This window comes from Ambystoma mexicanum, chromosome 11 (genome assembly GCF_040938575.1).
Source record: "Ambystoma mexicanum isolate Mex_15411 chromosome 11, UKY_AmexF1_1, whole genome shotgun sequence".
NCBI lineage: Eukaryota > Metazoa > Chordata > Amphibia > Caudata > Ambystomatidae > Ambystoma > Ambystoma mexicanum.
In genome coordinates this window covers 1,415,758,078-1,415,784,943 of record NC_090934.1, presented here as the reverse complement: position 1 = coordinate 1,415,784,943, position 26,866 = coordinate 1,415,758,078, and the positions used below count along the sequence as shown (strand labels likewise).

At 42.8% G+C, this 26,866-nt stretch overlaps 1 long non-coding RNA gene across 1 annotated transcript in view; it reads right to left on the bottom strand.

The window, feature by feature from the left end:
* The window catches only part of LOC138504511 (uncharacterized), an 806,190-nt gene extending 779,607 nt beyond the window's left edge, over positions 1–26,583 (bottom strand). Inside the window, exon 1 of the long non-coding RNA XR_011279850.1 lies at positions 26,477–26,583. This is a non-coding gene — a long non-coding RNA (uncharacterized lncRNA). The remainder of the gene's footprint in view (positions 1–26,476) is intronic.
* Between the last annotated feature and the right edge of the window lie 283 nt (positions 26,584–26,866).

Genomic DNA, 26,866 nt, shown 5'->3' with positions numbered 1-26,866 from the left:
GGTGGGAGACATGAGTGGGGGCCTGGTGGAGGGTGACCCTGCACTGCTGGGGGCTGGGGGTGCAGGGGGACATGAGCAGGTGTGCAGGGTAGTCCCCTGTTTTGTGGGCTGCCTGCTGGGGCCGTGGAGGGTGTACAGGGAACACCTGTGAGGACCCACCCAGCCTAATTGCGTGTGATAATTCCCGCACACCCCTGTAATACACGTACCTGGCCAAATCGCATGTGAGAATTCCCGCGCACCCCTGTAATACACGTACCCAGCCGAATCGCGTGTAGAACTTCCCGTGTACCCCTGTAATACACGTACCCAGCCAAATCGCGTGTGATAACTCCCACGTACCCCTGTAATACACGTACCCTGGCCAATCGCGTGTAGAACTTCCCACGCACCCCTGTAATACACGTACCAAGCCAAATCGCGTCTGATCATTACCACGCACCCCTGTAATACACGTACCAAGCCAAATCGCGTGTGATCATTCCCGCGCACCCCTGTAATACACGTACCCAGCCGATTCGCGTGTAGAACTTCCCGTGTACCCCTGTAATACACGTACCCAGCCAAATCGCGTGTGATAATTCCCACGTACCCCTGTAATACACGTACCCTGGCTAATCGCGTGTATAACTTCACGCGTACCCCTGTATTACACGTGCCCTGGCTAATCGCATGTAAGACTTCCCGCGTACCCCTGTAATACACGTTCCCTGGACAATCGCGTGTTGAACTTACCGCGTACCCCTGTAATACACGTTCCCTGGACAATCGCGTGTTGAACTTCCCGCGTACCCCTGTAATACACGTTCCCTGGACTATCGCGTGTTGAACTTCCCGCGCACCCCTGAAATACACGTACCCTGGCAGCCTGGCTAATCGCGTGTATAACTTCACGCGTACCCCTGATATGCACGTTACCCGCTTTGCGTTCCTTGTTTGGCAGCCCTGTAAACTGGTCCAGGGTTAGCGCAGCCCTTTGCGATGATTTAGCGATTTTGATGGCTTTTCCTTGCGCGAGGGCGTTCTTGGGGGCGTTACTGGCGCTGCTGCAGGGTCGCTGCGATACTCTGCGCCACGGCTGGTTTGGGAGCCTAAAAACCATGAATACGCTGTGCGCGGAAATCGGTTTTAGCGCACGTGCCTGGCGCAGACAATCGCACGCGGACACTCTGCGCCAGCCGCTTGCGACACTTTTCTGCGAAATTCTATGAATTACCCTGATAGTGTTTTTGGAATAAGACGACAATTGGACTACTGTGCTGGAATGGTGAAATTCACTATAAACTCACAGGAAGATCCACAAGAATTTCTAATGTACCTACTACAAGTACTGGAAAACAAAAACATACCTATAAAGGAAATCTTTCAGATTTCATACATGTGGAAACATACATGCACTCTCTGCAACAATGTGACACAAGAAGAAATCCCCAATGAACGCTTCATATATATATCAATACCAAATTGTGAATCCATTCCATTTCAGCAACTTGTACAAAATGCAAACCATGGTAGATTATGCTCTACCTGCAATTCAGATAATCGCTCCACGTTAGTAATACAAACACATAGTAAATACGTAATACTAATGCTTCTACGTTACAATGCAGATGGTACCAAAAACAACTGCAAGCTGACTGGATTCACACATGGTCAAATATCACTTGATAAGAAAACCTTCACAACAATAGGTATAATCTACCACTCAGGAGCCACAACCAATTCAGGGCACTACACTGCATACATAAAAAAGAAATGTGGATGGTTTGAATGTAATGATAGTACCATTACTCTAAAGCAGAGATTACCAGCAAATCTTACAAACGCTTATTTGATGTTCTTAAAACCAAAATTTGATAAATAAACTGTATTTAAACCTTTAAGTAAATTTGTGTTACAAAAATATAAACTGTGAGAATACTCCAAAAGCTATCTAACTGCTCAAAGATTCTACAACAACTAATCAGATAAATGAATACCACTAAATTAGACCAAAAAATACACAGTTAGAATACGCCAATTGGTATCTAACTGTCCCAAAATTATAAATTTGTGTTAAAATAATATAAACTGTTAGAATACTCCAAAAGCTATCTAACAGCTCAAAGATTCTACAACAACTAATCAGATAAATGAATACCACTAAATTAGGCCAAAAAATACACAGTTAGAATACGCCAATTGGTATCTAACTGTCCCAAAATTTAACAATATCCAAATAGATAAATCAAAACCACTAAAATATATTAAAAAAATAGACAGTTAGAATATGCCAATTGGTATCTAACTGCTCCAAAATTTTATAATATCAAAACAAATGAAGAATCTGTTACTGCTCCAAAAAAAATACAACAAAGCAAAGTATAAAGCATTAGCCAGAAACAACAAGTGAACACTGAAAACAAACAAACAAATAAACTGTAGCATAACAGAAAAAGGTTTTTTTTAATCCAACATGGATTTTTATTTCTCCCACAGACCCAATGATTTTAGCAACAAATACAGAAACTGAGCAAATTGCACAGTACTCTGATTTGTACTCTACTAAATATGAGGGTCGAAAAAAAATAAAAGTATATTGCTTATACAATGTAATAAGTCATTACAAAATACTAATACTAACATGCTATTTTCTTTTATCACAGAAATGAAGAAGAAAAACATGGACTCCCATTACTAGACCAAACAGTAAGTATACAATAATAAGGACAACCATAGCAGCATATCACATCCATAGTATCTAATACCTTTGTTCCTTATACATTTGTTTTTCACCCAAAGTTATAAGCAAATATGAATGTGATATGCTGCAGTGGTTGTTACCAGGGAATATAGTCTGGGGTGCATGGCCCAATGGCCATGCACCCAAGATTCTATGCCCTGGCAACAACCACCGCAGCATATCACATCCATAGAGTCAAACATTTCAACTATGATCTATGGGAAACTTTTAATGTCCGCGAACAATGTGAGTGTTCTTAGAACACTTTGAACTTGCCAGCAAACAATACGGACACTGTTTTCAGGACACCCCCTACGAACATTTCAGAACAACGCGATAGTTCTTAGAACACTTTCAACTTAACAACGAACAATACGGACAGCGTCCTAAGGACACCCCCTACGAACATTCCAGGACACCGGGAGTGTTCTTAGAAGCGTCTTCAGAACACCACCATCTTGTTTATTTGCGAACATTTCAGGGCACCGCGAGTGTTCTTAGGACACATTCAACTTGACAAAGAACAATACAGACAGCGTCCTCAGGACACCCCCTACGAACACTCCCCGGACACCGGGAGTGTTCTTAGAAGCGTCTTCAGAACACCACCATCTTGTTTATTTGCGAACATTTCAGGACACCGCGAGTGTTCTTAGGACACATTCAACTTGACAGAGAACAATACGAACAGCGTCCTCAGGACACCCCCTACAAACACTCCCCGGACACCGCGAGTGTTCTTAGAAGCCTCTTCAGAACACCACCATCTTGTTTATTTGCGAACATTTCAGTACACCGCGAGTGTTCTTAGGACACATTCAACTTGACAGAGAACAATACGGACAGCGTCCTCAGGACACCCCCTACGAACACTCCCCGGACACCGTAAGTGTTCTTAGAAGCGTCTTCAGAACACCCCCATTTTGTTTATTTGCAAACATTTCAGGACACCGCGAGTGTTTTTAGGACACATTCAACTTGACAGAGAACAATACGGACAGCGTCCTCAGAACAACCCCTACAAACATTTCAGGACACCGGGAGTGTTCTCAAAAACGTCTTCAGAACACCTCCATTTTGTTTATTTGCGAACATTTCAGGACACCGCGCGTGTTCTTAGAACACATTCAACTTGACAGAGAACAATACGGACAGCGTGCTCAGGACACCACCTACGAACACTCCCCGGACACCGCGAGTGTTCTTAGAACAGTTTCACTTTGCTTGCGAACAAAACGGACACATATTGACTCCTTAGAACACCCCCTAGTCAGTTTATTTAGAACATTTCAGAACACCCGTGATGGCCGCAAACAAATCGAACACAAAATGAACGTCTAACACATAAAAAACACAACTTTCATCCTATCTCATACACTCCCACCCTCCCCAAACACTCCTACACACCAACACACTCTACAAAATACACATTTTGAACCAAGTTTCACCGCGCTGTCCGGGGACGTCCGCGAATCCAATATGGCGGGCGCTACCGAAAAATCTGACGCACTTCACGCTCCACGCCGTCCAATCAGCGAACACTTTGCATGTCCGCGAACATCATGCAAGACGATTGGCCAATCAGGACACTTTTTCCACGGAGCGAACAGGGAAGTGTATCCGCAAACCGAACCCAGATATCACTATTTTTTTTTTACCTACTTTTTGGTCATTTAAAAAAAAACTACTGGACGGATTTTCACCAAATTTGCAAAAGCACGCTTTCGGGACCAAGCCGCTGCTCCTGGTCCAAATTTGGTGGAAATCCGTCCAGCAGTTTGAGCTGTATGCGCGAGCAAAATTTTTTTCCCATTCACTCTATGGAGAGTGAGTATAATGTAAACAAATATGAGCATATAGAGGGAAGGTAGAGTAATAAAAATAAAACTATGAGAAAGTGCTGATAACCATAATGATTATCTTCATGCACAGAAAGGATTGCTCTCTTTCAAGCCTGTATCTTCCGCTATGCACATGTTTCATATGATGTGACAGGACCCTAAGTCTACAAATATAGTACCTTTTCAATTTTTACTTCCTGACTGTTACTGAAGAAAACTATGTGGCTTTGATATGTCAGTAAAGGATAAAAAGGGAGAGCCAGCCATGTGATGTCATCAGTTATGTCATCAATGACATTTGTGATGTCATCTTTGATGTCCTGGGTGTTAGTGTTAGCAGTGCACGTTGGCGCGAGTTATGGTTGCTTATGTTACCATAACTGGTTAATTTCAGGAGTTTTTCGGTTTTACTTTGAGCCATAACGTCCCTTTAACAAAGTTTTTTCACTGAATTTCATAGGTTTTTAATAGCGCAACTTAACCATAACGTTCCTTTAACAAAGTTTTTTTAATATCACGCAAACAATATACAAACATTGCGTGCAAAAACCAACTTCTACAGATGGCTTTACACAGAATGTTGCAAAGTAAGAATTTATGCTTGTTCACAGTGAAGGTCAGCTGCTTCCACAACTTCTACAGATGGCTTTACACAGAATGTTGCAAAGTAAGAATTTATGCTCGTTCACAGTGAAGGTCAGCTGCTTCCATTTTTTTCTCGGGCCTCGGAGAGGCTCACGAAGCGGACTATAAGGTTGTATTGTGTTTTGACCTTGACAGACAGAGATTGTGATGAAAGACTTCTCTTGAAGGAGTGTTGTTAAAACGTAAGAGAAGATAAAGATGACATTTCTGAAACGAAACCACTTTTATATATTATATCACTATACGAAAGATCGTTGGCACACGCGGAGTCATATTTTGGGACTGCACCACTCGTAGACAATGGAAATTGCAATTGTACTGTAAGTAACCCTTTAGATTACTTTATACCAAATATAATTACAATAGCGTAGCATTAAAGACCGCTCAAGTTGAACTTGTTCGTTGAAAGTGGCATAATGTTTTCTACCGCGCACTATCACCGCCGAATTGATCCCCTGTCGTTTAGAGGGCTCTGAAAAAGGCAGACGACACAGGGTGGGTTAATAGAAATAATTTAACCGGTCTATAGGCGGTCAAGCGCTCTACTCGCTGTGCCACTTCACTGTAGCCTGTCAAGTGGCACAGCGAGTACAGCTCTCGCTTTGACATCCGTGCACAGCTTGCTAATGCAAGTTTGAATCTCGGCAAGGCGAAACTCAGCCTTTCATCCTTCCGTGGTCGATAAATGAGCACCACACACCGTGGTTAATAATAAGCACCGCTTACATACCTCACGGTTCTTAGCGCTATATGAATGGGAAAATATTATTATTTTATTATTAACATACTCTGTTGCACTATCTTCGATAGCAAATAGTTTCATGCCCTAATAAATAAAATGATGATTTTTAATGAAGATCGGCTCGTGAGACTAATTTATGTTTTTTAAAACAGGTACGTGGCCCCATTTTGTCTATGTCACGATTTACAGACTCCAGCGGATGGGGTTTTCAACTGCCAGGTGCAAGTCCAAATATGCAACTTCATGACCCTCACCATTTTATGGGACAATCGCCAAGGACCAATATGCCCTTACGCAGTACTAGCGGCTACAAACAACATACCAACCAATAGGGTGGTCTAATGGCTCGTTGTTGGAGCAACCTTCCGATTATCAGAGCGACCATTTACTGCTTTTATCATAAACCAACAGCCTATCTACCGCAAAGGAACAACGCGTGGCTCCAAATAAACTTTTGCTGATCGACAGCAGAGACAATAGCAAATCGCTGAATATTCACTAAACATTTCATGTGAAATAAATGTACTTTACCAAATGTACAATCCTGCTGTTTACTTTTAAACCACAGTTTCATATTCGGAATTGTGGCGCACTGAGTTGTAAGCTGATCTAACACTCGCTGTACCGCAAAGGAACATTGCGTGTCTCAACATGAACTTTTGCGGATCGACAACAAAGACAAATGCAAATTGCTGAATATTCTCTAAACATTTGATGTCAAATAAATGTACTTTACAACATTTACAATCTTGCTCTTTGCTTTTAAATCACAGTTTGATATTCCGAATTGTGGCGCGCTGTGTTGTGACATAATGTGTGTTGTCTTCCGGGTTCTGTGTAAAGTCGCGTAGTACTGGAGACGACTGGGCGCGTTTCATTACGCACCCTGTAACGTCACGGAGAAAGGCGGGGAATATGAATGCTTTGATAATATCAGGCTTAGGGGCGGGAGATATGATTTAGTGTCGCAAAAGCAAGTCAGCCAGGTCAATAGCGCCAGTCATAGGATTATCACATAATGTCGGCGCACACCAGCCGGATTTATCGTTTCTTTAGTGGACAAAAAGTCGGTTGACGCCCCTAGGAAATTGTACTATTAGCGAACAAAAGGAGTGCTCTGAAAACACTTTCACCCTGACAACGAACAATACAAACAACGTTCTCAGAACACCCCCATTTTGTGTAATTGCAACCATTTCGGGACAATGCGAGTGTTCTTAGAACACATTCAACTAGACAGATTACAATACGGACAGCGTCCTGAGGACACCCCCAGTTTGTGTATTTACGAACAATTAAGTACACCGCGAGTGTTCATAGCTCATTTTTACCTTCCTTGCGAACAAAAATGACACATACTCCGTCCTCTAAACACCCCACCATTTAGTTTATTTACAAAATGTCAGAACAGCTGTGTTCTCCGCGGACAAATCGAACGCAACAAAAAGGTCTAGCACATAAAAAAACAAAACATTGAACCTATCTCATACTCCCCCACCCTCCCCAAACACTCTTACACACCAACACAAGGCACTAAATACAATTTTTTATCCACGTTTCACTGCGCTGTACGCGGTCGACTGCGAATACAAGATGGCGGGCGCCACAGAAAATCTGACGCACTCCACGCCCCTCGCCGTCCAATCAGTGAACACGTTGCATGTCCGCAGACATGACGCAAGCCCATGGGCCAATCGGGGTGCTGTCCGCGGAGCGAACAGGGAAGTCCGTCCGCGAAGCGAACGCAGATATCACTAATTTTTCATTTTTAAAAAAACTACTGGACAGATTTACACCAAATTTACAAAAGCACGCTTTTGGGACCAGGCCGCCGCTCCTGCTGCAAATTTGGTGTAAATCCGTCCAGCGGTTCGGGCTGTAGCCGTGCGCAAAGTTTTTTCCCATTCAGTCTATGGGAAAAAAAAGTTTTGGGACCCCCCCTATAACTTTTCCCCCCTGGACGAATCCTCACCAAACTTTGCAAAAAAATTCAGAGTGACCCAACTACTTTTTTTACAAAGTTTGGTGAGGATCCGTCCAGCGAGAGCGAAGTTATAAGCCGTCCAAAAAGTGCTCTTCCTATGGAAACAGCAACTTAACCATAACTACATGGCCACCACCGTGATATGCACACATCATTAAAAAAAGCTATGTTATGTTACAAAGTTTTTAGACTTGTGTGTTACTACCTGATCTGGCGTAGTTAAAGGCCTAAGCGTGGCCAGAGCATTTAAAAAGAGTCCCTGGGCAGATAACAGCCAAACCGACACACCGGCGAGGGTAGTAACGTTATTAGCACCTCGGGTTCCATCCAATAAGCAAAGTACTGGATCTATCATCAAAGCAGCGTGGCATCCCATTCATACAAACAAAATACTCTCTAAACATGGCCACCATGGATCTGGAAGACTGAGCTCCATACGGAGCTCCTCTTCCATTTCCATGGCTGCCACAGAAGACACCGGGAGTAAGCAGCAGCAGCGCTGTGTGTGCAGCTGCCGTGTTAAACAGCTAAGGGGGTCGTTTTAAAATAAAGGAAGGAAGGAAACAGAGATTAGGGGGGAGATGGCGGGCATGGGGAAGCGACCATCAGGTGGCTTGGAACATGGGCTTGCATCGGTAGATACACCCCGCGTTCTGAGCAACCTGTGGTTGCTCACCTGTTCCGGGGTGCTGAAGTAGTCTCTGAGTGCCCAGGCTTGTCCGAAAAGAGGTGTATTTTGCCACTGCTAGGGGTTTCTAGACCACAGTCTGTGAAGAAAGTGAAACAATTGGAGAAGATAGTGCAACATTTGTCTCGGGAGGATAGCTCAATGGCTAACGTGCTCGCGTTGGAAGCAAGACTACACGGAGCAGTACAGCTTCGATCCCTGGGTACGTGCTTAGAAACCTTTGGGTATTAGGCACGTTATAAATAACCAATCATATCATTTTGCTTGTTGTACCATGCCAACTCTCGCTTACAAGGAGTGTGGTGGGATATTTGCCTCCATTTTTCTAATCGAAGGTCCTCCTGAAACTTTATAGAAACTCATCTTGTCGTACATAAGTCGTGAGGAAAAATAGAGGTGCAAAGCAACAGAAAACATGATGGACAATGTCCCCATTCACTGTCAAGTTCCCTGCAATAAAAAAAGTTGGAGGTATGTGGACCCCGGCCTCTCAAATACACTTTGAAATTCTCTTTTGTGTTTTCATTACTGGTACTCTTCACACCTTCTGACTGCTTTACTAGTCAGGATAGATTATGGGAATGAGGCTCTAAAAACGCGCTTGACCTCTAAGTGTTTTTCAGCAGACACTGGAGGACTTGGGCACGGGGAGGGGAGGGCGGCAAGGGGGTAACTGATAGAAAAGCTCATGGCGGCAGAGCGAGACTGAGAGGCCTCTTTCATGTGCTTCAGACTACCTCTGAGGAGGGCACGGCTCTCTCGCTTCTGGGAAGTTGACTTTGGCGAGTGGCAAGAGAAGAAAAAGAAACAGAAACCGTAGAAGCAATCAGATGAGATGTCGATAGCAGATCAAAGCGACTCCTCGTGTAAACCGGAGAGCCAGTCAGAGGAGGTTTTCCCGCGCTCCCACAAGGACCGTTGATCTGCGCATTTCTGAAACGTTGCCTCGCCAGTAACCGTTGCTCCCGCGCTCTCCTCGGCCTGTGGGGGCCAGGCGCGCAGGATTGTGGGAACAGACCGCGCTGTTTCCTTTCTGACAGGCCTTAATCTGTACCTTCGTCAAGTCTGTGATGTTATTCGGAGCAGCAGGCCGGGTCGTCGTCTTGGCGTTTTAAAGTACCTTTCTGGGGCTGACTGGGAGACAGGGGCGACTGGAGCGCGGGCTCCCCCCTCATTAGCCATTCCCATTGATTCCGAGTTTGAACAGGTACAATTCAGAAACAGCCAAAGGCGAGATTCGGCCCCAGCAAGGCCTCGGAATTTCAATACGACGTTTCGGTGTTATTCTCCACAGGCAGGTGGGGGAGAAACTCTGCTGACAGACCTCTTCATAGGATTTATTTTTTTAGAAACACATTTAAGCATGCATGTGTTTAAGTGAAAGCACCATACACGTAGACACTGTCAGACAAACTCCATTCAAAGTAGCTGTTCTGGCAGTGGTCCAAGTCTACGAAAAGAAGTAGCGGAACTATGTTCCCTTCTGGCCTGCCCCCTGCACCCCACAAACCCCATCACCACGCCCCTCCCACGCGCAAGCCAAACCTCCAAACAAACACACCTGCTATTTAAGGGAATGGTCAGTGCATTGCACGGAAGGGCAAGTTTCAACTTCTTCCTACAATTTTATTTTAAAACTATGGTTTCTTTTTAAATAAAAGTTTAAGAACAGTAACACTTTTTTTTAAAATGAGATGAGCACCGTTCCCGCCCACTTCGACCACTGTGTTCTGCTCAGTCGTGAAACGGGCGGTGGTGTCTGGACCTGCGCTCCTCAAGCCACCTGCACCATTGTGGGGCCAGCTGTGGTCTGCTCTGTGGACAGCATGTGCATACATCTCCTGTAAAGCAGGTCAAAAATAGGATCATGGTAAAGGGCAAACATGTTGGGCTGAAGGGGTCATGCCCAGTAATGGGTTCTATGTGGTGTCGTCGACCGCACTTACGTCAATTTTTTTGGTCCCCACTCATAACCCCCATCTCCCCACCCCAAACCCCTCTCTCCCCATAGCACCCCTTAATCCTACACTTACCTATATATGTATGACGTTCATACGACCAATAGAGTTGAACTAAAGGTCAACGAGGTAAGTGTGGTTGACAAAACCACAGAAACCCGAGTAATGGCATCAGTCATCTTCTTTATTTCTTTCTTACCATTGCGGCCCCGCTGGGCCTTTGCGAAAGGTGAAAACAAACAGAAACAGGGTTGTAAATAGATCATGGGAACTGTTAAATACATGAGCGTTTACAATCAACCATCTACTAACAAACCCGGTGTTCCCTTGGTGTATGTACTCCATGATGCAATGCATTAGCCAACCAAATTATTATTATTATTATTATTATTATTATCTGAAAGATCCCAGAGGATAATTGTACGGAAGCCACCAAGACACATGCAATTTTTAGATGACCGAAAATACAATGCAAAATTAAAGGGTGCTGGCTTGAACATGTTGAATACATCATAACCACTGGCATTGATCTGAGAAGCCCTCCAACGGATACTTGTTCACCCTGACATGCAGTTACAGTGGAGGAAAGAGCATATGTAAATCAGGATTGCTCCCAATCCAAATGAGTGAGTCCAGCCCAAACATCTAGGCCCCAACCCTTCTGCAAGAGACTGCAGGCAATCCCAGACATGTTCCTGCCTCATTGAGCACTGTTATTGAAGTCTACTTTGGGACTCTGCTGATGAGCCTCAATAGGTCGAAACATGTCTGAGATGTAACCTAGCACTGCTAGACTGCACCTTTTGGAGTGGGACCCTGTCTGATTTGCAAAAGGTCTTTCCCATTCTGTCATAGCGTGGCAGGATAACAAGCAACGGTCTGCAGATTGTCCAGAGCAATGAAAGTGGTTATGACTCACTTAAAAGCCACCAGCCATCATTCTCTGTGTTTTGCAAAGCTTTGAAAGACGATTCAATTTCTCTTCCTCACTCCAAAATGCCTCACACATTAAAAAAAACAGGATCTATTGCATTGGACACAACTCACACAGGTAATCCTTATCCAGATCTTTAGCCCCAGGAAAAAACACTGTACGAAGGCGTCATAAGACCTCCTGGCCATCCTCAAGAATAACAGCAGCTGAAACCAACACTGGCAAACAGCAACCTGGTGCCCTTCGGAAGGACTCACTTTGCCTTTCTCTAGTAAGTCTTTCTAGCGCCTTTCTCAAAACAACTGCACGCATTAGCAGCATCAATATTTGTGTTGCACGGCCATCGGCCCTCATCTATGACCTTTAGTGCACGACATCGACCGTAAGCCACATAGGACATACTCCATGCACATACCCTTTCCCACAGACTCCCATCCTCTGGACTGCACCATTTGGTGATGAGCTGATAGTTCTACGAAGGCTCCATCAGAGAAGAGTGGTGTGCTATATACATGCCAAAACATGACATGACAAAATGACATGCATTACCCAAAAGGCAGTTTTTTAACATTAAATGATTGGTGCATTTTCTTATAGGATCCATGCCTTACTTTTAGGATTCCCTTCATTAATACTCATGAAATACATTTGCATACAGGCATTCTAAATGTATACACATTTTTGCTCATGAATATTAAAGAGGGATATCCTGAAAACCCATCATGTTTCCGGCCCTTGAGGCCTGGAGTTGGACAACCATGTCTTATAAGCAAGACAAAAACTAATGTTGATGCTAATTGCAAAGTGATGCGCATTGGTGAAAATAGTTAGATGTAAATGTTTTGGTTTCTGTTTTGTTATTCTGAAAGCTGCAGACCCATGCAAAATTGGAATCTATCCCCTAGATCCTTTAATGATTAGCGGTACAGGTTACTTTGTTTGGAACCTTATTACGCTAGAGATCAAACCAATGCACTTTTTCGTTAACATTATAGGCCGGATTCACAGAATCGTTTTATAATGGCATAATCCCATTGGAAAACGCTCTTTGAATCAGGCCCTATATGTGTTATTTAAATCACAATATTAATAAATAGTGAAGACAGACTATGCGGCTTTAGACCTTAAAAACAGAACAGGGTTATCAGATTAGATGAATCGCAATATCCTCAGTTATATGTTTACATATTACAGTAGTGCAATGATTATTTTAAACTTATCAGAGTAATTGCAGCATTTGGCAAAGTCCATATAAGTCAGAAAGTGAGAAAAGACCAATGCGAATACGGCCGCGCACTAGGTGCGATTGAAGATTATAAATAAAGTTTTAAAATGGGGATCGCAAGCATTTTGAACGCCATAAGAATACCCGAACGGCATAACACACCGCGGGGAGAACACCCAATGACACAGGTAAGTGATACTACACATTTTTAAGTGGATCACAGGGTATATAACCAACAGGTTTATTCTTTATGTTGATGTAATCTTGGCAGCACCATATTATGTTTTGATTTATATAGATGCTGATAAATATCAAACAATCAGTGACAACTAATCACAACCTTCCACTAACTTAATCAACGTATCCTTACTTACTGTGAGGTTAGTACAATTAGTATTAACAATAACAATTTTAGAGATGACAGATTGACTGTATTATCATGGATATTGGCCAAATATGGAGCAAACCACGAACCAATTTCAGGTTATATGATATGTAGCAACACCACTACCGAGAGGGAAACTGAACGGTGATACTGTAACTATAGAAACTTAATATTCATAAAGAAATGCATGGGATGTTTGATGCAAGGGGTGATCACCCTCATTCATATAAAGCGGCATGCATACAGTGTAAACCACAGACTATTACAGGCACGAGTGCAGGTCTGCAACTCTATCACGCATGTTGATTAGATTAAAACAATGGTGGATCAATGGTTAACACATTTTCTTTGGATCACGCTATCATTAGAGTTTTGAACACTAAATGAGATCTGTGAATATGGATACTAGTAATTATACTTTTAATATTGCCACGCCTTACAATATATTTCTTCACTTTTTCTTTTTCTTTCCTTTGATTATTAATCTCTTCATACTCATCAACAACGTGAATGGTAATATTTGGACATTCTAATTTTACAATGTTATTAATTGAACACAACTAGTTCATTTAATCTAAATGCCTTGAAAAGGACCCAAGGTCGAAACATGTGTCGGCGAAATTGAATGAACAATGTTATGCATCAGGAAACTTGACCAATGAGACTGTATTATGCGGCCAATTGGCCAAAACCGAATGAACAGCATTGTGTATTAGAATACTTGGAAAATAACAAATTACCAATTGGCAAACTGTCTTACCGAATAGACTGTTTAGATTATTTGTAGATAAGCGCAAACCAGCAAAGTAACCTGTAATGTCTTATAAGCATCAGTAGCATTTGCTATTAACCTGAGTACAGCTCTGACACAGTCTCCTCCTGTGGGCCTGAACTACTGCTACTTGCATTTTTAAAGCAGACCTTTCGAAGATTCCTCACTGACTTAGTTATGCCACTTGAGAAGATTCCTCCTCAGTCTAGGCAAGGCTGTCTTGCACATGGGTCTTTCTCTCCCTTGGCCGCTCTGGTCATAGATGTGCCTTCCTGCTCTTTTTCAGTATGTTCCCTGTGCTCATTGCTCTCACCTCCGTGCCCTTGCCATGGCAAGCTGACGAACCACTGCCGATGTGGAGTCTTGGAGGCCAGGGCATAAGGCCAGAGATCGCTAGTCCCTCGAGAAGAGCAATTACTCTTGTCAATGCTCTGCCCTTGAAAGTTTTCTGCTATTGTGAAATGGGTAAGCACAAAAGGAAGTACTTTAATACATTTGACGTCTACTGTAGATGTCGTGTAAATGGACCAGCACTCTCCAGGCTTATGTCGAATTATGTTTATTTATTTATTCATACTGATCACAAAATAACCTATATTAGATAAGAACTCAGAATCGACAGGGAGCAGTGAACTTCTTATTATGGGGTGAGTTTAAGGGACATTCTGACCAGGCTGTGGAGGGGAGTAAATTGAACCGTCAGCGGGTACAATACATAAGTGGTCTAAGGGTGCAGAAGTACGAGTCTAATGGTGGTGTAGGGATTGGCAATTACTTTTATTGTGGTATAAAAGAAAAGAAAAGAAAACCTATCTGGCCCTATTTCTAAGAGGTGTTTCCCTGCCTCAACTAAAAGTACTACAGAATTTGTCAGGATGTTAAAAATAAAGAGCCCACTGTCCTGCGTCAAAAACCTATTTCCTTCCCTTACACTATGAATGAAACTAAATACCTGAGGGGGTTTCAATAGTTCAAAACTGAGACTGTGTATTGAGGGAGTGCCTCCCTTCCCCAGGTTGCAGGCTCTTTCTGAAGCAACATAAAGTTTCAGGTTCACCGGGTGTCTTAAAATACAGTTCACAAGAAATGTCTCTTGTGTGCCATAGTTGAATTCATTATGATATCTTTGGCATGTAACTTTCTTCAGTCTTCGTGAACAGGGGGATGACTCCCTCCCTCGGGAGTCAGTTCTCGATGCCAGAGTGATGACACCCTCCCCCTAACCATACTCAGGGTTTTTGGTAGCTCAGGTCTCTGTATGGGGAATGGCTCCCTTGCCCTAGCCTTGCTTGTGCTCCTCGGCCAGTTCAATATTGGTGGGGTAATGTCTCCCTTCCACTGGCCTTTCTCAGGCTTCGAGGCAGTTTGCAATGTCAGGGGGAATGACTTGTAGAGAGGCAGATGAGCACGTCATCTATAGAGCCCGCCCCTTCACCTCCGTCATATTGAAAGAACAGCAAGAGAGCCCTGTGCGTGACACCTGGTATCATCCCAATACCACATCAAAGGTATGAGAGACATTATGTACTCAGACAACTGTATCGAATGAACCCCGAACTGAAATGGTAGACATAAGTCTGCAGACACCAATGGACATAGAACTATAAGTAAAGTTGAATCAAAGAGAAGTGACGTCACAAAGAGAGAAGGTACATAAATGCACTAAATCTGATGAATGGATGTGCAAAGAATGAAGATGTAACTATAAGAATGAAGTAAAGATATATGCGCATATCAAGAAATCAAATACATGAAGAAGATAAGTGATAATAGATGTACTAGATGTATATACGCAGAAACGCATGGTAGATAAGACAACGAAGAGGCTTGATAAAGTAGGAAATATAACACAAGTAAAGCAGTCATGTTAAAGAAATGGAAATTTGCATTTTATAATAGTAAGCTAGAAATCTCGAGGAGCGAGGCCAAGGCTGCAGAGCTGACAGGCGCTGCAATACCACTTTGTACGAGAACCATGGGTATTTGCTTGACTCAAGATCAAGGATGCCACAGCAAGAAGCAACTGCAAGGAACTAAAGGAGTCGAAGAGGATAAGCCATGTACGTAAGACATATCAGATTAAGTAAAGGAGTGAACATTTGTGCGTGCCAAGTATTGGACAATCAAAGATGCAGAAAGTGCATGCAAGACAGAGAAACCAAGTCTCCAGAGGCCAGGACGAGTAATTGCACCCAATATTATTGAAATAAATAGCACTAAATAAAAGGTCAGAACGGTCAAAATGATGGTCTCCTACCACGTGGTGCAGGACCAGGAAATAAGGCCTTTTCATAATGCTGCAGACAAAGATAGCAATGTACCTTCACTCACTTAAAGGTTCAGAAGAAGAGAACAGTCAGCAAGTTAAACTACAAACAAGAAGCCTTGGGCCTGACTGATGAGAGATGGTAGGCTAATTAGCTAAGAAAGGCAGTTGTCTGGCGTTGTTCCCCTGCACCTGGGTTTCGTTGCTTGCGTGGTGCTAATGAGTCAAATGCCCAAGGTTGAAAGAGAGTGCCAACCAATCATGATGGTCTATGTAACGGTCTTCTGTACATTGTTGCAGAAGCCTATTTGCTGCTGCCATTATGTTATTATCTGTATTTTACATAGTTAGAGGGTGTTTAATGCGTGCCTGTCAGATAAAGGGCAGCCAATGATGTTACTAACACTTATATAGAATATATGTTCCCCTAACCAATCCCTCCACTTGATAGGTTTTACTTTTTACCACGTATGATGACATCATAACTGACGTACCTTGAGGTATAAAGTATTTTGTGTAATGGAAATGCAAGGAGAGTGTGTGAGCTACAATCTATTTGTTCCTCAGATGTCCCTACTTTATTGAGTTGATAATAAAGTAGTATTTTGCCATATTCTTTGAGTCTGTCTGGTTATTTGGGTCAGAGATCATTTATTTTGTAATCCCTTTGAGCACTTGAACTTCTCCAGGTGCTAATGCACAGACTCCTCCCCCGGTCTTTCACAGCTTTCTTCAGGCACAGCACACCTGGTTCACTATCCTGCCAGGTATTGTGAATATGAAGAAACCAATGTTTGTTTTTGTGGCATTTGTGTGCAGAATATTGTTAGCCAGAGGTACTCATTGAATTTGTTATTTGTTTATTGGGGGTCCTCCCCAATACACCCTACCCTATCATTTACCCCAGGAACACAAATCCCTTTTGGAAGAACCTATTTGATACTGAAGAAGTACATTGATGATAACCTCGAAAAAGAATGTATTCAACATTCTATATCCACTGCCGGAGTCCCTATTTTTTTATACTCTAAAAAATCATGGGTGGACTATAGAAGACTGAACCCTATCACCATAAAAATCGTTTTCCTCTTCCACTCATTCAGGTCTTGATAGATCAAGCTAGGAATAGTCAGATTTATATGAAGCTCGACTTAAAATGGGCGTACAATCTAATACAAACAGCTCCCAGGACGAATACAAAACTGCATTCTGAACCAGACTTGGGCATTACGGGTACCTGGTAATGCCCTTTGGACTTTGCAATGCTCCTGCTACATTCTAGTTTTTCCTGAATTAAGTATTTTTCAACATCCTGGACGTTTTCATCATCATATATTTAGACGACATATTGATATACTCTCAGTCCTACGTGAACATATCGCACACATCTGTGAAGTCCTTCAATCTCTTCGAAAACATTGCTTATACGCCAAGTTGTCTAAATGTTTCTTTACTCAGGAACAAATCTTACATCTTGGTTATATCCTCACCACAATGGATGGAGATGGATCCACAAAAGATTGCAGCACTGTTACTGTTAGATTGGCCGACCCCTCATAAGATGAAAGAACTCCAACTTCTATACAATATTTATCTCTGAATATTCCTGCATCCCACTTCCCTTGACACGTCTCCTAAAGAAAGGCATCCTGTTTGAATGGACACCTACCACCGAAAAAACGTTACATCATTTAAAGGAATTATTCACTATTGCTCCTATAGTACTACTTTCTGATCCTAGCCGTCCTTACATTGTAGAAGCTGTTGCTTCTAATCAAGCCGTGGGTGCATTATTAGTACAAACAGACCCCGAAACAAGGATATCAAATCCATTGGCCTACTATTCTCATACTGTGTCACCTGCTGAAAGGAATGTTAGCATATTCGATAAAGTATTACTAGCTCTCAAAGATGACTTTGTCACTTGGCGGCACCAGTTGCAAGGAGCTTGCCACCCCATCACTGTTTTCACCGACCACTGAAATCTGGGTTTCTTAAAAACGGAGAAAGCTTCCACCAGAGACAAAACTGTTGGATCCATTGTTCCCCTGTTTTGATTTTATCTTCACCTTCAAACCAGGACTACACAACTTTGAAGCTGAAGCCTTTTTAAGAGCACACTTCTATGATTCGATCAAGTGGAAGGGATTCCTTCTTTTTCACCTGACAAAACCATCTGTTTTACCAAATCCCCTTTTTCCATGTATGATGAATTGTTTAAGGGAACCTATAAGCAAGACCAAAAGGAAGACTTCCTGAAAGTACAACCGCTCCACATGGAAGATCAGGGACTACACTTTGACATGGCAAGCCCTGGTAACCCACAAGAGACGGCCAACATAAACTCTTGAAATGGTGCTATGATGTTCCTGGTGCCGGACATTTCGGTATCAATAAGACATTAAGTAAGATACAAAGGTATCCTTGGTGGAACACTATGATAAAGGACATTTTGAATAAGGGCAAGGATGTTCTGTTAATAATGAACACCCGCGCAGCTCAATTTATTCACTTGCTGTCGTCCCGTTGCAGTGTGTTCGGGAAGCACAAGTAATGGTCTAGTTGTTACATGCTTCTCTCACCCAGGTATGCTCACAGAGTGACATCCGTCTTCTGGATATAGTTAGATGCCAGCAGTGTATCGCCTCGTTGCAACTGAACTGTGAGTTGGCTTGATGATACCGTTTCCTTCTCACTCCTGTTGCCTTTCTGATTTCTTGCTCTGTCTCCTGTTCCTTCCTTTTCACCCTGCAATTGATCCTGCCTTCAATTTTACCTTGTTTACTTCTTGTGTGCCCACATCCTTGCCAAATTCAGCTGGAAGCTGTTTTCCTCATTGGAATTGTGAAACCTTCCTTTTTGGAATTTTCAGCAGCACTTCCAAGTTATTTTCCCCACCCAGAGCATTTCCCCTCTGTGAATTGGATCTATGCTCAGAGTTAGCCTTACTGATCACCCTGAATAAACAACTGGGGTGTAAGTCTGGCCTCCACTAGAGACAGATCCTACCTCTTCATTTCCCACAATCGGCGGAAGACTGAGGTAAGACAGGAGCATCCCTGCAAAATTGATACTGTTTGCGCTAGAGCCAAGGCCTCTCGATGAACATCTCTAGGCCTACTTCAACCCCTCTTAATTCCTGATAGGCCATGGCAAGTTTGTTAAATGGACTTTATAACTGATCTACCTGAAGACAGGGCAATACGGTGCCTTGGACAGTGGTCCATTACTTTACAAAGATAGCACATATCATTGCACTGAAAACCAGCGTTTGGCAACTACGCTTGCTCGTTGGTTCTTACAGCATATCTTTTGACACCATGTACTACGAGACATCCTAGTGACATACAGGGGAACCCAGTTTGTCTCAGTTTTTTGTAAAGAAATCAGTCTATTCTTGGGAATTCAATTGAACTATTCTTCTGCATACCATCCCCAGAATGATGTGAGAAAAGTGAGAGTACCAATCACACAATAGGACAATATCTTTGCTGTTATGTGACCAAAAGGGAGCATGATTGGGTGACACTACCCATGGCAGATTTTGCATACAAAGATTCTTCCCATACTCCTCTGCAGGATATTCCTTTTTATAAAGCCCAGCGAATCCATCCTAAATCCATTCCTGTCACCAAGAACCTCTCAGTAGTCCCACTGCTGCTGATCTCGTTCAGAACATTCAACCTTTCATCCAGCCTCTTTACCTCTTTGCCTTTGAACCATTGTTTCGCTGCATCCTGCTACTTGCTTGTGAGTACCAATTACGTCCTTGCTCAGCCCTGCCCTCTCCATGCATTGCTTTTATTATCTCTTCCTTTTTCTTCTACTTCATTCTTCTCTGCTCAAAACCATTTAAACTCTCTTCTTATCCTTATCATCTCTTTTCCTTGATGCCACCCCTCTTCTTGCTCACCTACACTCCCTTTTCACAAGACCACCAACCCTAACTTACCTCACTTTTGTGTGGCTATCTATTGTCTATGATCTGTCTGTCTAGCGCCCTTAAGCTTTCGGGTCAGTGGCTGCGCTATATAAATTATAAATTATAATAATAAATAATAATAATCTACCCCCAGCGCCTCTCTACTTCACAGACTCAATATGCTTCTACATCTCACTCTCTTTATACTGCCCTCTGGAATGCACAATTTGTCTGTAACAAGACTTCCTTTACCTCTGCCTTCCTTCTTTCTGATTCTCCCTCTACAGAAAACTAGATGTCTCCCTCAGACTCTGCAACCCTTGCTGCCCTTCACGGCCCTGCCTACACCTTCAGCCACTCTCCCTGCCCAACTGGTAGGATGGTGGTGTAGGACTGTTTGCAATTTACAAGCTTTCTATCACTCCTACCCTTCACTAACTTTAAATGCTGCTCTTAATGCTCCCTTCTACTCTCACTTTGGTCTTACCACATTCACTCCTAAACCCTACCCTTCATTTTGTCTAAATCCTCTCAATCGAGGCGCCTCCAAAAATCTCTCAACTCAATTTTCTCACCTCCTAAACCCTCCTCCATCTCCTCTACTCTTTCTGCTAATGATCTGGCTCTCTACTTTGCTTAGGAAATGTCCAACATTCATAATATCCTTACAAATTACCTTCTACCCCCCACCTGCTCACGTTTCACCACCACCTCTACCCAGCTCTCCTGTGACAATGTCTTCCTTTGCCCCCACTAACCCTGATGACACTCCTGACCTTCTCCTTAGGGCTAACCTTTCAGGTGCCCCCGTTGACCCTCTTTCCCCACAAATATTGAAACTCATAGCTCCCAATGTTACTCCATATCTTACCTTCTACTTCAACTCCTCTCTTGACAGTGCCACTTTTACATCATCCTACAAGTTGAATACTGTCATACCTATCCTTAGTAGACCTGTCCTTGATCTTAACTGTCCTGCCAAATGTCCTCCTGTCTCTCTTCTACCTCACTATTCCAAAATCCTAGATTGTATAGTTATCAACTGACTCACTGAGTTCCTTGACACACACACACAACCCCAGGATCCTCTTCAATCTGGCTTCCAATCTCTGCATCTACATCTCTCAGCTCGTCTTGCTAACTGTTCATCTATTGTTATTCCTCTTGACCTCTCTACTGCCTTTGATACTGTCAGCCATTCTAACCTTCTCTCAAGACTATCTCTCCTAGGCATCAGGGACAAGGCCTTTACTTGGTTTGCTTGATATCTTGCCCCCAAACACTTCCAAGTGTTCTACAACAGCTTTAACTCCCCTTTCACCCTCTCTTACTGTTGGTGGTCCCCAGGGGTCAGTCCTGGATCCACTTCTCGTCAATCTCTATACTTCTGTTCTGACACCTTGATCTTCTCCTATGGCTTTTCCTATCAACTCTTTGCTGATGACACTTAGATCTTCTTCTCCCTTCCCTCATCTGATGGCGACGGTCAAACATTTCTAACTGTCCCTCAACCATCAAATAATGGATGGCATCTCACTCGCTTACGCTCAACTCCACTTAGACTGAAGCTTTAGTAATCTCTTGATCTGACTACTGTGCCAGTCTACTCAGAGATATTCCCAACTATGCTTTTTCAACTTTGCTGTCTGTACACTCTTCAACCTTCGCCACTTCACCGCCACCTCCCTTGCCCATTCTCTGTTGGGCTGGTTAGCTATGAGACAGAGGGCAAAGTATAAACTCATTATCATCCTCTACAAAACTTTACACCGACTTTCCCCACCCTAAACTTCTGCCCATTTGACTCCCTACTCTCTCTGTCGCTCCCTACGATCATCATTGTCTCACCTCCATGTGACATCTTGTGCCCTTTGTGCTCCCTCTCGTTTCCACTCTCTTGCTCACTTCTCTTCCTCTGGAATGCTCTTCTTCTACGTCTCTGCACTACTCCCACTGTATCATCATTAAAATCCTACCTTCTGGCTCTCCTCCTTTCTGAATAACCACTTGCATATGCCACTTGCATATGCCACCACATCCCGTGTTCTCCTCTTCCCCACCTCTCTATAACAACCCCACAGCACTTATCCCTCACCCTTTCATCTTAAAACGTAGCACTTCGTCCACTCTCCCGTTCCTATATCATGCTCTCCTGTCCTTATCCCTAATTGATGTTTCCACCTCGTCTGCATTATCGGGTTTTACATCCACATCCTCTAATCCGTTATTAAGGACAGTGGTCCTCCCCTTTGTAAATGAATGTTAAAAGGTTTTGTAAGTATTTTTGTGTCAAAAATGCATTGTTTTCCCTGTAATTTTCATGAAATAAATAAACTAGTAGGATGGTTCTGGCCAAATTTGAAGATTAAGTACTGAGCAACTAAAGGCAAAATGTGTGTATCTATAAAAGGAAATACATGTTTACTCAGCCTGCCACATCAAAGGGGATGGGGATCAAATTAGATCCAAATTCAAAAGAATCAGTTTTCACATTTGAAGATGTTCTTGAAAATGTGGATGTATTCAGAGATACTTTGAGATGCACAAAAGGCTTTGAACACGTTATTAGGTTTAGTAAGGGTGCCACAACAGTAGTGCCTAAAGTCCAGAACATTTTGCTACCCATATGGGAAGAGGCCAAAAATGAATTGTGAATGCTAGAAAATGAGGGAGTCATAGAGAGAGTCAAATCATCAGAGCGAGCGTCGCCTTTGGTGATAGTACAACAACAAAAATCGAACGGATGTCTGAGATTATGTATAGACTTCAGAGCTCTTAATAAGTTTACAGCAACAGATAGAAATCCACTTCCAAATATAATGGAGTTACTAAGGAGAAGCTGAGGTATTTTCCACATTAGACCTTAAATCTGTGAATCATCAGATAAAATTGCATGAATTGTCGAACTATTTAATAGCATTTATAACAATGGAAGGGTTATTTAAGTGTACGAGGATGATGCTCAGATAAGTCTCTGCTGTCTCAGACTTCCAAAGGATTATTCCTAGTTAGGCATTGCATGGGAAAACTGAAGGTAATTCTGTTACCGCCACATTTTTGGGAAGTAATGGAAATACCTCAATTAATCCCACCCCCACAAATCACAAGTTTTGAAGAATTACCACTAGCGGAATTACGAGAGGTGATTATGACAAATCACGGAGGAAAAGTGGAGGATTTACCACCAGCTTGATGCTCCAAATTCAAAATCCCCAATGGAGTACATATGTGGGGACTAACACCTGCCTACCACCACTTGTAATCCCATGGAAAACCCACAGGACCAAGTGGCTGTAAATGTAACCGATGTTGGCAGTATTAGGGTGAATTTAGTTCCAAAATACCACCAAACATGGAATGAGGCTCAGTTATTTCAAGAGGAGGAAGGAATGACATGTTTCCTAGAGGATGTCAGAATCTATGGCAAGGACCAAAAGGAACATAAGATATGTCTACAAAAGGCTCTGAAAATATTAGGAGAATCAGGATTGACATTAAGCAAAGGTAAATACAAAAGATATGAAGAACAGATACAATACGTAGTCCATGAGATATCAAAAGAAGGCATTAAACTAAAAAAAGATTTTGTATACAACATAGTGAGCACACATGTCTGAAGAACAAGGATCAGTCCTTTCATTTTTCGGGGTGGCCGAATATTACATAAAATTCATTCATAAAATTCATTCAAAATGTTTGCCAGCGCCATAGCTGAAATCAGAACATTCACAAAGAAAGGCATACCATTCACATAGATTGAAAAATGCAAAAGAGAGTACAAAAACATCAAGTAAGATCTTGACAAAGTTCCATCTTTGGGAAATGTCAACTCTTTGAAGAAAATTATTCTAAACTCAGACACCCGTAATGAAATACTTGTAACAGTTTTGATGAGAAAATGGGGAAAGATTGGAACACAATTGCCTTTGCGTTGAGAATCTTAAAGGAAGTGGTGAAGAATTACTACACAATAGAAAAGGAGCTGCTGGCAATTAAATGGGTTGTAGGTGCATTCTGCCTTTTTCACTGGGGTATGCGATTTGAGATGAGATCAGAATGTAAAAACCCTTAAAGAAATTTTGAACACTAATGGGCTGTACACAGTATCTTTCCAAATTAGGAATCAATTTTACAAAAACTGGGATTTGTAGTATATTTGAGGCTGTAAGAACAAAGCATCTGGCTTTCTATTGAGGTTAACGCATCATGTAGGAGAAGCTGGGTTGCTAGATAATGAAAAAGATGAAGCGGTGCTACAAGTCGAATAAAATGTAGTATCTAAGCAGGAATGAGACAAAGCGATAGAGGAGCATGAGTCTCCGAGAGGTGTCAAAGAGGCATTAGAAAACAATAATGCTAGCGAATAGTTATTTGTGAAGCTTAAATATGAGGTTCAGGATGAGTTGCATGTATTAAAGGGTTTGGTTCTGAGGGGTGAACAATTTAGTCCTCCAGTAGGGGTAAGACGAGAATAATAGACCTAGACCATGAGTGTCATCCTGATATGTTGAAATTGAAACAAAGTGTTTGCCATGGCTGTTGTGTACAAGCCGAGAGGATAATAATACAATGGGCCTCATTATAAGTTTGCCGGTCCTGTAATAATGGTACCGGTAAGCTTGCCGATACTGTTGTTACCAGACCGGCAAACTACGAGTTCTGCCTGCGGGTGCCTTCCCTCCCACCAGGTCTGACCTGGCGGGCATACCGGCAGCCACGAGCAGAGCATGTTGGATACACCGGCACCATTCTGAAAGGTGCCGGTGCATCCAACCTCCCCATTCCCATTTGAGCCCAATGGGAATGGGGAGCATTTAATTCAGGCACCCGCAAATGGGCAATTACCTGGTCCGGCAGGGCCGCAATGACCCGGGAATTGGCCATTCGCGAGAGCCGGGATAATTTTGCAGGTTTGGCAGCAGCCTGCCGGTTTTACCAGCAAGGCTAACGCCAAACTTGAAATGAGGCCCAATGTTTCTCTTATACAAATAGTGGTAAAGCGTGTTCGTCGAGGAGTAGTCTAACAATAGTAATTTATATTCTCAATCTCCAGTGAGAAAGGGCAGACTTTGACTTTGTGGGACCGGTAAGGAATTTGGGAGGGCAAACATATTTCCTGGTATTATTGTATTTGTTTTCAAGTTGGGTGGAGGTCAAGTTTGCACAGAATATATGTACCAATGTTGGTATTAGACTTCTAGGTGATACATTTAAGAGGGAGGATATCCAGATGTGTTGATAATGGACAATTGGGTGCAATTAGTCTCTATACAGATGTAATTTGTTTTTAAAGATGCAGGTACAGAACACTGCACTAGTTCCATTTATCACCCAGAAACAAATGTCATTTTAGAGAGGATCAATTGCGTCAAAAAGATAGCATTCAAAGAGCCTCATTACGACCCAGGCTGTAAGTTACCGCCTGGGTCGTACCTTTACCACCATGGCGTAAACTATGTTTACGCCATGGTGGTTGGCGGATTTACCGCCCCATTCCGAGGTTGGCGGGGCGGTAAGTCCCCAATCCCCATTTACCCTTCCCCATTCCCATTTTTGCCCCATAGGGCATAATGGGAGTGGGGAAGGCGTTAATTACGCCACCGTAAATTACGGTGGCGTAATTAACAACATGGTCCCTTAGCGCCATGGATTTTAACACCTGCTAAAAGCAGGTGTTAAATCCGCCATGGCGCTAAGGGACCTTGGAATCAGGCGGTAAGGGTCGGCGCTGTTTACGCTGCCGTAAACCCCATACCGCCTGAGTCGTAATGAGGCCCAAAGTGCCATTGCAATGGTGATAGATTGCAAAGGTGCAGTGAGAGATATGGTAATTGCTCATAGATTGCAAAAGGAAAGGGTGGGCACAACAAAATTTAGAAAAGGGTAAATACAGTTCCATGTTGCAATAATGTAGATTCCAAGGAGCAGACTGTGCGAAGTCCAGAGACACCTGGACTCAACTATTGCCACAAGAAGAAAACTGAATAAAACACTCACTTAAGCAGTCACTCTCATGCTGTGCCCCTATTAGGGTTACCATAGTCTTTACAATAGTAGGAACAAACTTATCCAATGTATTGTTCTAATACTGTCAGGCTGAGATTCATGTTGAAAGTAGACAAAAATACTCCACTGTACTCAATCAAATGCGTAATTTAATTCTTCAACAGAAGGAGAGGCCAGCTGTAGCCTAAAAGAGTTAGAGAGCTCGCATGCCAATGCATTTCGCAGTACTGGGCCCCTTCATCAGGGCTCGGCCCACTGTTTTACAGTAAATCGTGTTGTTAGATTAACATGACAATGAATCCACAGACATAGGTATAAAACAGTCAACGTAAAACATGTCACTAATGTGAAACAAAAAAGCATCACAGAAAGCAACATGTACATACCACAATGTGTATCCAGTGTTGTGGCGTTGAGAGCGTTCATGTAGCTACGAACAGATCTGCAAAATAGTGTTTACTGCGGGTGTTTAAAATCCTATGTTACGGTTTCCAAAAGACAAATTGTAGAAATCTGTGTCAATCTTACTACAAACTACTTAAACTCTTACCGCCCTACTACGAGTTCCCTTTGCGGGTCCTTCCTTAACGCCTGCTTTTAGCAGGCGTTAAGGACAGGACCCGCAAAGGGACTTTAGTGCTAATAACGGTACCGTAATTTATTAGCGCCTTCCCCATTCCCATTGAGCCCCATGGGGGCTCAAATGGGAAAGGGGAAGGGCCCTGGTGAATGGGGAATTACCGGTCCCTCCAACCTTGGAATGGACTGGTAATTAC